At 48.3% G+C, this 5,567-nt stretch overlaps 1 long non-coding RNA gene across 1 annotated transcript; it reads left to right on the top strand.

Moving 5' to 3' along the window:
• Positions 1 to 780: 780 nt before the first annotated feature.
• Positions 781 to 5,255, top strand: LOC122923567. The gene is made up of 3 exons (XR_006387299.1): positions 781 to 871; positions 1,260 to 1,406; positions 5,198 to 5,255. It is a non-coding gene; the product is annotated as an uncharacterized LOC122923567 (long non-coding RNA).
• The last annotated feature ends 312 nt before the right edge of the window (positions 5,256 to 5,567 follow it).

Below are 5,567 nucleotides of genomic sequence, written 5' to 3'. Positions count from 1 at the left end.
AAGAGCGCCTCATGTGTGGCATCGTCGGGGTGTGTATACAAGTAAATGGTACTGATTACACTTACCGAAGAGTCACACAGCTATGGTCGCCTTGCTGGTATACAGCCCCACCAGCACCAGGGAATGCCTTCCTGTCTCGATTCTACGAATATCAGGAAAACTTGAAAAAGAAAGAAATGAAGAAAAGGGGAACCAATCCTTCGGCGCTGCCATCATACTGAGAGGTCTTCAGGGTAAGTATCGATACTCTTTTAGTTACAGTCAACGCGTTTCAAGGGCGAAGCGCCCCCTTCATCAGGACATTTACAGATTGTAGACCACCACCAATCCTGAGAATGAAGGCACTACAGTGCTGCGTTCACCCCCTTCACATGAATGGCACTGTCAACTGAGGTCCCACAGTGCAGGAAACAAGTCAGCCTGCGGGGGGCGCAGGGGGAATCAAAGGGGTCATTCAGGATTAGAAAAAAGCACCACTGAAACAGTATCATACGTTCTAAATATAGAACTGACCTGTACTCCGGCTGCCTGAACAACTCGGTAATCCGCCGCACCCCATTCGCTCCCCGCAACTCTTCCGCCCGCCAGTCCTCTCTCACCCAGCTTTCCAGTTCTGCACAAACTGCTGTCATATGCTCTGTGGGAGCCGCCATCTTGAGCTAAAGCCCGCCCACTTCGCTGTTATGGTAACCAAGCTAGAAAGCGGGTGAGAGCTTCCTATTGGAGAAGGAGAACAACCGGGAGGGTTAATGAGTGGGCGGAGAAGGCGCGGCTGTGATTGGCTCATGGAGCTGTCTGTCACGGCGTGAGCACGTGGCTGTGTTTATCGGTTGACGGCTTGTGGGAGTCATTACAGGAGGAAGAATCGCAGGTATTACTGTTACAGCAAGTGGTGGAGAAAGTGATCGTTCCATCAAAACTCTTCTGAAGCAGATATATACTGGGATATCTCCTATTGGCCAAATGCTGCAGTAGTTTTTAATGGAAGCGGTCCCAAAAGGAGAACATAGTGGGGGTCATTTACTAAAGCCATACAAACTCTGTAGAAAGAAAAGACCAATTTCTCACTCGTATCATTAGGGGACACAAGACCAACTGCTGCCACTAGGAGGCACTAAGCAAAAAAGCGATAGCTCCTCCCCTCAGCTGTACCCCTCCTGCAGGCACTGAGCTAATCAGTGTTAGCGCAGTGTCTGTAGGAGGCAGACGTTTTTCCTGCAGGTCTGCCAAAGTTTTTTCCTTTTTGTTTTATTTTTCAGGTCCGGACTACAAGTGGGCTCTCACCACCTGTTTTCCCCACACTTGAGGGGGGGGGGGGGGGGAATGGGTCCTCAACCCGCTGTTGGTTCCCCACCTCTGGATGACAAGGAGGAACAGTGGATCTCAAATCTGCTGTAAGCCGCCAGGTAAAGTGTGCCCTTGTCTCCTACTTCTAGAAATCCCCCCTGTTACTGGTGTAGACGCCATCCCCAAGGGTGGGCAGAAACCGTCTGGGTAAGTATATTACCTCCCCTGCTGGCCCCCCTGTGCCTGAGCCCCCCTTCTCCTGTGTTCTCTAAGTGAACACAGGAATATATGTTGTTTCTCCTAGACCTTGGCCCCTGTATCTGGTGACTCACTGCCTCGGTCCCACCTCCGGTCACGAGCCCCATCCACGCCCCGGAAAGCCAGTCCCGGCAGTCGCATGTCTCCTTGGGTGGCCGCCGCCTTTCTACTCGGGGCATCGGTGCGCCCGCTCCCGGCCTCCTTGTTTCCCAGTGCACTCCGCTCCCTCCCCACATTGCTGCCCCAACCGGAAGTTCTGTACTTCTGGCCCCAGCTCTGCGGCCTACTAGGCCTCATCTCCCAGCGTATTTCGGGGGGGGGGGATCTGTATTTTTAGAGCGCAAAAAGTTCACACCCATGCCTTCGCCCCACCAGCTGCCCAATAAGCTCCGCCCCTGCCTTCTGTTTAACCCCCTCCTTGCCTCAGCAGTACTATGCTGAGGAAAGTGCTTACTGGGCTCTCCGCTGAGGCTTACAGTAATGGTCATTAGTACAGACAGATGTGGGTGCAGTTTCCCTAGCTCTGTTTTGTTAGAATTGAGCTGTATGTAAAAAAAAAAATTATATATATATTTAAATATTATTAACCCTTGGAGCTATCTGGTTCTTCTGGACCTAGTTCCCACTCCATTCTGTAGGCAGAATTTCTTTACCCTACCGCTGGATACATAAGTCCTATAGCGTAAGCGGAATCCTGGCACTACCGCTGGATACCGCACTCCCTGTAGCTTACCCTCCTTCTATAGGCGGAGTAGTTACACTACCACGGAATTCCGTGAGTCCTGTCACATTCCCTTTCCTCTTTAGGCGGAATATGTGCGCTCACCATTGGACTCTGTACATTCTGTAGCATACCCTCCTTCCATAGGCGGAGTAATTGCCCTTGCACTGGATACCGTACAGACTGTAGCATTACCCTCCTTCCATAGGCGGAGTAATTGCCCTTGCACTAGATGCTGTACAGACTGTAGCATTACCCTCCTTCCATAGGCGGAGTAGTTTCCCTTGCACTGGATACCGTACAGCCTGTAGCATTACCCTCCTTCCATAGGCGGAGTAGTTGCCCTTGCACTGGATACCGTACAGACTGTAGCATTACCCTCCTTCCATAGGCGGAGTAGTTGCCCTTGCACTGGATACCGTACAGCCTGTAGCATTAGCTACTTTCACATTGGCGTTTTGGTTTCTGTTTGTGGGATCCGTTCAGGGCTCTCACAAGCGGTCCAAAACCGATCAGTTTTGCCCTAATGCATTCTGAATGGATAAGGATCCGCTCAGAATGCATCAGTTTGCCTCCGTTCTGTCTCAATTCCGCTTGGGAGGCGGACACCAAAACGCTGCTTGCAGCATTTTTGTGTCCGTCTGATGAAACTGAGCCAAACGAATCCGTCCTGGCACACAATGTAAGTCAATGAGGACGGATCCGTTTTCTTTGACACAATCTGGCACAATAGAAAACGGATGCGTCCTCCATTGACTTTCAATGGTGTTCAAGGCGGATCCGTCTTGGCTTTGTTAAAGATAATACAAACGGATCCATTCTGAACGGATGCAGGCGTTTGTATTAACTGAACGGATCCGTCTGTGCAGATCCATGACGGACCCCCACCAAATGCGAGTGTGAAAGTAGCCTTACTCTCCTTCCATAGGCGGAGTAATTGCACTTGCACTGGATACCATACAGCCAGTTGCTTTACTTTCCTTCCATAGGCGAAGTAATTGTCCTTGCACTGGATGCCGTACAGGCTGTAGCGCTACCCTTCTTCCTAGACAATGTACTTGCTCTACCACGGGATACTGTACAGCCCATTGCATTATCCTCCTTCCATAGGCAGCGCAATAGCTTTACCACTGGACACTGTACAGCCCATGCCATTACCCTCCTTCCGTAGAAGGAGTAATTGCACCCCCACTGGGTTCTGTACGGCCTGTAGCATTGCCCTCCTCACTTAAGCGGAGTAATTGCGCTTCCACTGGGTACTTTACGGCCCGTAGCATTATCCTCTTTCCATAGGCAGAGTAATCTACTATCGGCGGAATGTTTACATACCATTGGTTCCTATACGTCCTGTAGCATTGCACTCTTTCCATGGGCGGAATATTTATACCACCACTGGATACCATATATCCGGTAGTAGGGTTGAGTGAACCCAAAATGTAAATTTCAGGTTCGTACCGAACTTTAGGATTTTTGGACCCTGAACCCAAACATTTCAGTAAAAGTTCGGGTTCGGTGTTCGGCGATTTCTCTGGGCTTTTTGAAAGGCTGCAGAGCAGCCAATTAACAAGCGTTTAACTGTCTGACCTTAAAAGCCATCACAGCCATGCCTACTAATGGCATGGCTGTGATTGGCCAGAGCAGCATGTGACCCAGCCTCTATATAAGTTTGAGTCACATAGCGCTGCACGTCACTCTGCTGTTACAAGTGTAGGGAGAGGATGCTGCTGGACTTGTGATTTCAGGGAGAGAATAGGAGAGAAAATCACAATTTTTTTGGCAATATACAACACCTGGATTAGTCAGTGTGCAATTTAAGCTAAAAATACACCCATCATTTTTTGGGGTTTTAAAAACACACTTTTTTGCCAAAAAACAGTATTTTCAGGCCTTGCAGCATCAGCACGTGTGAAATTACAGGCTTACATACTGCTGTCAAATTCAGTTGTTAAACAAACACTCGTTTGGGCAAAAAAAATGTAGTTGGCAGCCTTTGATGCAGATGTCATTGTGAGATACACCCTTAATACATTTGGGGTAGATTCAGAGATTTGAAATACTGCCATTTGGTGCACCAATATTTAATTCAGGCCTACAGTGGTTCAGGCCCTGTGAGATACACCCTTTACATAGAGGGGTTTGATTCAGGCATTTGAAATACAGCCATTTTGGGCAAAGAAATCTTTAATTCAGGCCTACAATCGGTCAGGCCGTGTGAGATACACCCTGTATATACAGGGCTTATATTATTTCATTAATAAAACACCCATTTTGGGGCAAAATACACAATATTTCAGGCCTTGCAGCATAAGCACGTTTGAAATTCCTGGGTTATATACCGCTGCCATATTGAGTTATTAAACAAACACCCGTTTGGGCAAAAAAAGTTTATTTGGCAGCCTTTGCTGCATATGTCATTGTGAGATACACCCTTAATACATTTGGGTTAGATTCAGAGAATTAAAATACCGCCATTTGGTGCTCCAATATTGAATTCCGGCCTACAGTGGGTCAGGCCATGTGAGATACACCCTGTATATCCAGGGCTTATATCAGCCTCTATCACCTCTCTGTGTGCCGCACTGCCCGCGCCGCTATTGCAAGCAGCGGCACGCCCGAGCCGTTCTCTGGCAGGTTAGGAGGACAGACACTCTGGGGGGGGGGGTTGAACCCCCCTATCCCCCCCCTTCCCTTATCTACGCCCCTGCCAGATAAGGCACACAAAAGTTTGCTTGGCCTTTGCAAAAGCTCATCTGAACAAAGAAGAAGACTTCTGGTCTTCTGTGTTATGGTCAGATGAAACAAAAATTGAATTGTTTGATCACAATGATGTTTCCTTCATTTGGCATAAAAAAGGAGAAGCCTTCAACCCAAAGAACACCATCCCCACCGTCAAACGTGGTGGTAACCTAATGCTTTGTGGGTGTTTTTCAGCCAATGGACCAGGGAACCTAATCACAGTAAACGGCACCATGAAAAAAGAGCAATACATGGGGATTCTCAACGACATCAGGCAGTCTGCAGAGAAACTTGGCCTTGGGCACCAGTGGACATTTCAGCATGACAATGACCCAAAACACACAGCAAAAGTGGTGAAGAAATGGTTAGCAGACAACATTAACGTTTTGGAGTGGCCCAGCCAGAGTCCAGACTTGAATCCAATTGAGAATCTGTGGAGAGAGCTAAAGATCAGGGTGATGGCAAGAAGACCCTCCAACCTGAAATATTTGGAGCTCATTGCTAAAGATGAATGGGCAAAAATACCTGTGGAGAAATGCAAAAAGCTGGTCTGCAATTATAGGAA

The sequence above is a fragment of the Bufo gargarizans genome, unplaced genomic scaffold, assembly GCF_014858855.1.
Source record: "Bufo gargarizans isolate SCDJY-AF-19 unplaced genomic scaffold, ASM1485885v1 original_scaffold_1742_pilon:::fragment_2:::debris, whole genome shotgun sequence".
Classification (NCBI taxonomy): domain Eukaryota; kingdom Metazoa; phylum Chordata; class Amphibia; order Anura; family Bufonidae; genus Bufo; species Bufo gargarizans.
Note: the sequence above shows the minus strand (reverse complement) of the source record. Positions and strands in the feature narration are given on the sequence as shown.